Source organism: Triticum aestivum, chromosome 4B (assembly GCF_018294505.1).
Source record: "Triticum aestivum cultivar Chinese Spring chromosome 4B, IWGSC CS RefSeq v2.1, whole genome shotgun sequence".
NCBI lineage: Eukaryota > Viridiplantae > Streptophyta > Magnoliopsida > Poales > Poaceae > Triticum > Triticum aestivum.
This window is the reverse complement of record NC_057804.1, coordinates 581,213,589-581,223,361: the sequence shown is the minus strand read 5'-3', so window position 1 is coordinate 581,223,361 and position 9,773 is coordinate 581,213,589.

Below are 9,773 nucleotides of genomic sequence, written 5' to 3'. Positions count from 1 at the left end.
TTTGAAACGGGGGCTAAGTTTGTAAATTTCCTCGCATTTGAGACAAGCGCACCCTGAATACATGGTTCCCCCCTTCCTCTCTACCTCCCTTTTCCCCATTCGTACTCCGTGGGCGCCAAAACACCCTCTCCACCCCAGCCTCCTCCGTCCGCCGACGTCCGCCACCCCATCCCCCGCTGTCCTCCTCCACCATGCCGGAGCTGATACCCGGACGCCGCCATCCATTACAAGAGATCGACCTCTCTCATCCACGGCTTTGGACCAGGATCCTTGCATCCCGTCCTCTCGCTTCATCCCCGCCGTCGTCCACCTTGCCGGCACCGCTCCTACGACCGTCTCGTCCACCTGCACGCCGCCGCCATCGTCTACCCTCCTAGATCTGCTTCCACGCCGCTGACAGCCATCACTACCGCAGCATCGTCAAATTCTCAGCAGATGCATACACGGCGTCGCACCAGAGGCGGTACTCTTTCGTATCTGCACAACTTATTTATCGCAGCAAGAAAATAGATCGCCACTGCTTTACTCTGATTTCTTGTCTCGGTTGCGAAGTTGCCTTTGTCCGGTTTGCACCTTCAGATCCGCCATGGCATGCTCAACACTATACTCCCAATGCTTATAGTTTTCTCCTTTTATATTCCACACTAGTTAAATCACAGTAGACTAAATTTCAAAATTGGGTCAGTCGATTTTACAGAGCTCGCCGGAGTTGTCCGGTGCGAATGAAGGGGCTAAGGTGGTTGTGGGGCCTCGCCAAACAAAGAAAACTCGACGCGGGTGGGGGTGGGGGTGGCGGAGGAACATGGGCGGTGGGGGCCGGTGGTCTGGCCGGCGTCCCATGCGGTGTTCTGTATGGGAAGAATCAGAGACAAGGAAGAAGAAGGGTTAGGAGACGTAGGATCTTCATCCAACCGACTGAAATGGTCGAGAGACAGCTGGGAGTTGCGTTCTTAATGCGCTCTGGTTCATCATGTGTGGGCACTGCGCAACCAACATTTTATTATCCAAAATCTGTTTGCTCTTCTTTACCATGTTCCTCTTCCGTTCTTCTTTAATATATACTCTCTCCGTTCCTAAATTCAAGTCTTTGTATAGATTCCACCATGGACTACATATGGAGCAAAATGAGTGAATCTACACTCTAAAATGTATCGGGATACATCTGTATGTGATCCATAGTGGAAATCTCTACCAAGACCTATATTTTGGAATGGAGGGAGTGTGATAGTAGTACAGTATGTTCCTTGTACTGAAGATGATCAGGGACATTTGTAGTGTAGAGGTCCATAGGGTCGGTTGTGATGGACACTTTGAGCCTCTTTGATTCGTAGGATTTTGTAAACATAGGAATAGGATTTGTAGTGACCTACCCACTTGAATCCTATAAGAATAGCAAGGAAATGCGGGGAGATGTGTCGCCTTTGAGAGTTACACTGATGTTAACAGTACCGCACCTTCAGTTGAGAGAACTGGTATCCGAAGCCTTTATAGTCGTACCGGCAGTACTAGCACATATATTCCAGCAAGTTCCACTTTGCTGATTTTACTCTGATGCTTACGGTTTTCCCCGTTATATCTACACTGTGATCTGTGTAGCTGCTTTGTGTCACACTAGCAGGAGTCCACTCTTGAAGCTAAACACTGCAATGACTTCCAAAATTGGCACCAAGGCATTGTGTGCCATTCTGGATGCAATGAAACTCATACGCTCCCCACCTGTTGATTCTTGTTCAGAATATGATCCTAATGACTATTCTAACCTCGAGGAGTCAAAGGCAGATGGCCTGTCCTGTTCACCCATCAAGGTGCCTATTCTAATTTGGCAAGGTTTTATTGATTGTGCGTATCTTGCATATGTTGTCTTGCATTTCTTCTACTTTGTTGCACCGCCATCTACTTAGTTTACTCATCATATATGTCGAGATACCATGCCCATCCATTATCAATACATATTCCATCTGTCATCATACCATGTTTTCCACTCAAATGTTGTTCTTGTGCATCAGACATCAAAAAGGAAGAGGGTGATTGCCGAACTTGAAGGAGCACCAGGAAAGTCCTTGAAAAACGTGGTGCTGCCGGAGAAATCAGACAGCACCCCACTTATATAGGTTGTACAACCAGTGAGAAAACGTAGGACCGACTCCAGCAGACTTTACCCATACTTCACTGGCCACACCACTAGCCCCACCACACAGGACCTACACTCCAGCAAAAGGTATACCGATTTCATTTTCCATAGCACCAGCCGTACCACAGAAAAATCCCACTCCAGTAAAAAGTACAGCAAGTCCACCGGCCGAAGACCTATCCCAACTACAGAGACAGCGAATTCCTATAGATTGGAACCCCATTTCATTTATTCCCAGTTTAAATGACAATGCTTTCAATGTTGTTAGGGACTACGTGCATATATTCCCATCATGGGAAGATTATAGTGAAGACAAACACCATTTTCACATCTTCCTGTCCAACTTACGTGTAAGTGCTATTATTCATGGTTATTATTTTCCTGTTTTCTGCTGATTGAACACATCAATGATTTACATTACTTTGTTGTAACTAGGCGAGAGTCAATCTGGATAGTGATGACGAGCAAAGCTTGTTTGTGCTTTTCAAGGAAGCATTGCAGCAGTATCGGTGTTACCTGAGGAAATCACACTTTGATGGCAAGTCTATAAACGAATTTCCAGTGAAGTCTCCTGTGCTAAATTTAGAAGACATCGAATGGAAAAACCTTGTTATGCACTGGTCTCGTTCCCAGGATGAGGTAGTGTCTATGAAATCACATGACAATTTGAACTTCTACTTTTCCGCATGTGCCTTACGGATCTTTTTTGCAGGAAATCTGCTCGAAGAAGAATTCTGGTTTGAAAAGAATGACAGGATATCGCAAATATGCTGCCCGTTGCTTTGCTCTTGTTAGTACCTGTTGTCCTGTATCACTGTACTTGCATACATACCTGGTTCATTATGTGACAGCAGTATGCATGATAGCTTGCTTATCAATTGTTCGCTCCAAATTATCTGATCTGTATGAATGGTTACATTAGTGTAGAATATATCCAATGCCAATGAATTTTTTTAGCTCTGCATTGTTCTTGCTACTTGGTTATGTAGCATCACTCTTCATCTTATCTTACATATTGTCCATTTCTTCGTATATTATCACATCTATATTTACTCTTAACAAAATGTAGAATAAAGGCAATGCTTATGAAGAATATTCTGTGGTAAACTTCTTGAATTACCCCCCCCCCATCAGCATGGACAAGGGCTTTATAGAGCCTGTCTTCACCAGCAATGTAATTTTGTCCTTCTCAAGCCTTCAAACTTTGTTGTGTATATTTGGTTAGGCATGACTGCAATAGTTGTTTATTTTTGGTATTTGCATCAAATTGCATGTTTAAAGTTTATTATGTAGTTCATCAACAAAAGTTTGTCCTTCTCAATTTAAGTTTTCAGTTGTACAACCAAGTTCCTTCTTCATACCATGTAAATTAAACTATACAGAGCAAGTGATCTTCTTTTGCACTGCATGTATGCTTCTGTTCTTCATCTGTAATCCAGTAGTGTGGTGAACCTACCCACTATAGCACAATGTCATATTCTGCAATGTCTTAACTATAAACAATGTCATATCATTCTACTATTATTTAAACCGTCTCTTTATTTGCCATTCTGAAATGGGATAAATTGACAGCACACTAACCATTGATACTTATGAGTTCTTGATCTGTAATCCAGTGGTGTCGTGAAGCTGCCAACTCCTTCACAATGTCATTTCCTGCCATGTCTTGACCTGAACAATACCATATTGTGTCAATGCAATTTTAAACTGTGTCACTTTATTCATCAGTAAGAAATGTGATGAATTGTCAGCACTGATACTTTTATGTGCAAAACCTATCATCTGACTGCTTGTTTATCTTTCAGAGTGAGAAAGATATAAGTGTTGAACAAGCGCAGTCTCATCATCTTGCTCAGCTGCTTGCGCTGCAGCTCCCCAGTAGGGCTAACCTTTCTTGAACTCTATTGAAGTGCTGTCGGTTTTGTATATAATTTTGTCGGCGTGTTTATTTGCACTAGTGGCGATCTTTGATGCCCAGTGTATGTAACTGATGTCTGCTTGTGCTTTATTATCATAGTGGCGAATTTTGATGCCCAATGGATGTAATATGCCGTAAATTCTTTATTGTATAGTCTAGGTTTTTTCTTATTCGCGATGCTACAGTTATTTTACTGTATATATATACTGTCTTTGAAATAAACCGGCCAAACCGTAAAATTACGGTACATAACCGGACCGTCATGCAATCACGATGTATGATCCGCATTATGGGCCCCGTCATCTTGGTTCATTAAACGGCCAAAAGTAAACTGGCCCACTAGTAGATAAGGGCCTTTAATAGGTCGAGTAACCACCGACCCTCTTTTCACAAGAAAACTCAATGGGCTTTTAGGAGGCTGAGAAGTAGGTTGGGCCTGAAGTGTCGAACAGCTCACGGGCCAACAGCCGCCCGAAATGGACCCCGGCCCATGATTGTGTGAATCAAATCGCGGGCTTTTAAGAGGCCAAAATGGTCTCGGTCCTTGTTTGGCCCAATCAGATATCGGCTGCGAGCAGGCCGGATGCAAACCGGGCCATAGTTAGGCCCAACTATATGACGGGCTTTTAACAGGCCGAAATTAATATACGGCCGAAATATTAAACAAGCCCTTAACAGGCCGAAACTAATATCAGGCCGAATTAATAAATGGGCCTTTAGCAAGTGGGCCCAAAAGCATAGCGCCCAATTGACAGGCCGAATCTGATATGGGCCATAATATAGCGCAAAGCCTCTTAAAGGGTCGGACCTGATCTGGGCCGTAATTTGGCCCAGAACATGGTAGGCTTTTAATGGGTCGGATCTCATATGGGCCATTATTAGGCCCGGAACGTGGCAGGCCATTAATGGACCGGATCAAATATGGGCCGGTATTTGGCCCGAAACATGGCAGCTAGTTAATGGGTCGGCCTACTAGGGTCTTCAAAATTTTATGGGCCTATAGCTGGGCCGGCCCATTAATGTCGATGAAATCTCGTGGGCCTTTAGCAGGGCTGGCCCATTATGATCGGCAAGAATCTTGTGGGCCTTTACCTGGGCCTGCCCATTATGGCACACAAAAATCTTTTGGGCCTTTACCTGGGCCGGCCCATTATGGCCCACAAAATCTTGTGGGCCTTTAGCTGGGCCAGCCCATTATGGTCCGCAAAATCTCGTGGGCCTTTAGCTGGGTCGGCCCATTATGGTCCGCAAAATCTTGTGGGCCTTTATTGGGCCGGCCCATTTAAACTTGATGGGCCGGTCCACGTGTCAACATATCATAGGCACGTCTCGCCCATTGGATGAGTGACACCTGTGCCAACGCGGACCTGACACGTGTCTCCTCCAGCCAATGATGATTTTACACGTGGAAAATCCCCATCGGTTGGGGCTGTTAACGGGTTATCGGATCCAAAACCCGACCCAATAGCTTAACGGCGTTCTGTTGCGGTGGATGCCACGTGTCGGTCACCCTTGACAAAAGCACTTCTGTGACGCGCGATATATCGTCATGGAAGTGGACACTTCCGTGATGATAATTTTGGTAATGTCATGGAATACTTCTACGACAGCACAGGTATGACTATCTTGATTCTGTCATAAAATAGTCATGGATGTACATGCATGACAAAAAACGCGACCTACTGTGACAAACATGTATCATCATGGAAGTGTATTTTTTTTATAGTGCTCGCGTTTCACTATCTTTTTCGTTTTGCTAGGTTGGTATGTACGTGACTTGTACTATGATCCTGATGACATATAAATGAGAAACGTATTACCGTGCAAAAAAGAACTATCTCTACTATTAATAGGGGAGTTGGTAGGTTCACCTCACCTCTTCCCTCGATTTTTTTCCTCCCCACCTTCTCTCCCGTTTTGGTTTTCTGTTGATTTTTCGCTAATGTTATCCTATGTCGCACAAAATAGAAATCAAATATAAATAAAGTATCTTGGAGTTAAATCTTAACCAAATCGGTCATTTCCCTTATCTTATCCAAATCTAAACTAAACTAAAAACCTTTTCTGCGTTCCCCTACCCACACACCCAAATCTAATCCTACCAAAAACTCAATTAGATCAAAACTTTACTCCCACCCCCACCCATACCCAAATCAAATCAAATCTTATCAACACCTCAACTAAATAAAAACTTTCATGGCATTCCCCTACTCATAATCAAATCAAATTTAATCTTACCAAAATCTCAAAGTGGGTGTAAGGAATATCGGACACGATTGATGTTGAACCACCAGGATATGTATGCCCTCGTTGCAACGCACGAGCAATTAGCTAGTTTCTTGTAATAAACAAATTTGCATTTCATATCCAACAAATTTATATTTCATACCCAAATTCCCACCAATATTTAATAATGGACATCACAGTACACCATATAGCTAATGCAACAACACACAAGCACCAAATTAAACAAGTACCACATAAGCACGCCACATGTAACATCTAGAACCTTCAAAAAGTAGCATCATAGGCGCTAAATAGACAAATGAATCTCATATGAAAAGTTGCTGAAGCGAAAGGCAGATATCCAGCCTTCTGCGGTGTTGAAGGTTCGCACAACTTTATGTCAGCGCCTCTAGATGGTCCCTTGCCCTCTTGAGAAAGACTTCAATATTATACTGTGGGTGTTGTATGAATACCGTCCTCGCCTCAGCATATAGGTGGTTTGAAAGGTAATCATTGAAGAATTGCTTTGAAAAGCAATGCCAACAAAGATATGCATAAATATGTTAAGAACCACTTTGAGTCTTTATCATTTATTTCATTTCATTGTATGACTACTTGAGTCATTGTTTTAGTGCATTTTAAATTGTTAGTACAAGTACTTTCCATCATGGCTTTGTTTTTTGGGTTAATCATTGAAAGAGACATTAACTATCACTCCCTCCGTTCCAAAATAGACGACCCAACTTTGTACTAAGTTAGTACAAAGTTGGATCATCTATTTTGGAACGGAGGGAGTATTGCAATTCAAAAATCATGCAGATGCTCTTCAAGGGATTTTCAGAGGAATGTGAGGACAACTCCACCGCGCGATCCTATCCTGTCCGCCCCGGTCCGTTTGGGGTAAAAGGGACAAAGGAGGCAGCCCAGCGCGCGACGGCCCGGACCCATCCTGTCTGTTTTGTGTCCGGGCCGACCCATTTCGAGCGCAAACTTGCGCCGGTTTTGGGTCGCGGCGGACACCAAACGGACACGCCCTCGTCCGCGTCGGGGTCGCGTGGCAGGCGGCCACCTACCTTCCTCCCGCCCACATCAATGCGCACGGGCGGGCGGCCCCACCTGTCATCCACACATGGAAGGGTCGCCGTCCTTCTTTAAGTGGGAAGCGTGGACCCGTCGTCGTCTACACTGCCCCACGCCACCCCACGGCCTCCTCGAAACCCGACAGACCCAGGCCCCAAACCCTAGCCAAGAACTCGCCGGCCGGCCGCCCCACAACCATGGGGCTCTGGAACTACGGCCGCAGCGGCAAGCATGACCGCGAGGCTGGCTCCTCGTCGGGGCGTCGCCGCGGCTCGGTGAAGAAGGAGGAGCCAGCCTCGCCATCGCCACCACGCCGGGCCCCCTCGCCGCCCGTGTTCTCCATCGCCCCCGCGTCCGCCGGCGAGCGCGACCGGCACAACATCCGCGCTGAGGTGTGCCGCCGTTATTGGGAGACGAGGACGCCGATCCCCTGGAGCGACGCCCACCTCCCCAACAACTGGCATTTGTCGGCCGACCGCGTGCCGATCCCGCCGGTCCCGGTGACCGGCTGTGCGCGCCGCCAGGAGACCGAGCGCCGCCGCCGCCTCCTCCCGGACGACCTCTACTACGACCCCAGGTACGCCCCCGACTCGCCATTGTGGGACACCTGGTTCCGCGATGAGCACGACGCGCGGCGGGCGTCCTATTTCGCGGGCACGTCGACGGGGCCACGGCGGCCACGCCCAGAGCGCCGAGCGGCTGCTCCCCAGGAGCGCGGGCGTAGGGTGGTGCACGGCCTCACGCCCACGCCGTCGTTGTCTCCATCGCCACCACCACCTCCTCGCATGACGGCGGAGGAGGAAGCCCGTCTCGTGCAGTGTGTCATGGAGGACTCCATGCGCACGCACGACGAGCGACAATGGGACGGCTTGGAGGAGGCCATGGCACTGTCTGCCGCCGGCGACGTGGCCTTCCCGGACCTGTAGATGGCGGCCTTGACGGAGGAGAGGAGGGAGGACGCCATGGAGGAGGAGCCGGCGGCCGCCTTCCAGCAGCTGGTGGGCACGGGGTAGGCCTGGTCCTGCACTGCTCCGGAGATGGCCGCCGTCCTGGGCGTGGACTGGCGCGCCACTCCGCCGCAGTCACCGGAGCGGGAGGGGTCGCCACGGGAGGAGGTGTTGCAGGCACCTCTCGCCGTCCAGCCCGCCCCCGTCTACCAGGCACCGCACGCACCGCCGACCCACCTGTGGACGCCACCGGCCTACGTCGACCTCGTCAGCGACGACGACGACACCGGCGGCCAGTGAAGAGCGCCACGGCGACGGCAACGACGGGCACGGGCAGGAGCGCGCCGGCGGCGACCGTTTTTTTTCTTTTTTATGTTTAATTATTAATGTGACGAAACTGGGCCGTTTTGTGGCCATGGACCCCCTAACTAAGTTTTATCTTTTATTAAACTGCGTTTATTTACTTTTTTTAGTCATTTTTTTATGTTTCCTTTTTTTATTGTTTTTCTAACACGGACGTGATTTGGGGTGCGGCCGCGCGATGGGCGCACGCACGTACCCAATGGACACAGCTGGACACGGGCGTACCCATCGGCGCCCCAAACGGACAAAATCCGGCCAATCCGGACGTCCGTTTGGGATCGTGCGGTGGAGTTGCCCTGATACCCTGAAATCTCTCGAGAATGGTGCCTTGAGTACAGAAGACCTTTTACAGTACATCAATGCAATTTGGGCCGTTCATTTGTGTGGCTTGGAGGGCCCAGATGAGCAAATACTACCTCAGGTTTTTGGTAGTATATTCACTAATTAGGGGCATATTGGGGAGTACTTCAATGTTTATCAATCACGTAGACAGATTCCTTCCCCACCATGCCCAACCTTTCCTCCCATCATCTGTCTGCCCAGTCCATGCAGCGAGTTCTTTTCAGCCACATGCGACGACCGAGGACGCAGACGAAGAAGCGAAGCTGACGGTCTTGGTTTGTGCTCCATGCTGGCCTGTACCGCACGTACACAACGAGGTAGACTCGCCGCCGGACGGATACACAAGCATAGCACCCACGGACGCAACAATCAGATTGTTCTTGCTCTCGTATTTGCTGATGGCCACGGGCACGTATCATCCCCGGTGATTTTCTTTATTGCTTGAACTTCACAGTGTGATTAAAGGCCGATGGAGCTGAGCAAAGCTGCGCGAGGATGAGCACGTATGCAACAATCAGATCGTTCTTCCTCGTCGGTTTGTCACACTTCTGCTCCTCCGGCGAGTCCCCACCGGATGCCTGTGGGATGACGAGCCGCATTGACAGGAGCTGCCAGACGCTCTTGGCCTGCGAGCGGCGGGATCCGCACCTTTTGCTTGAACCATGCCCGTCGTTGCCGCAGCGCCTCTCCCGCGGGGCCGCTCCGGCAGCCCGAAGGAGCACCGGCAACGTGGGTTGTAGATGAGCCTGCTCTTGCCTCCGCGCGA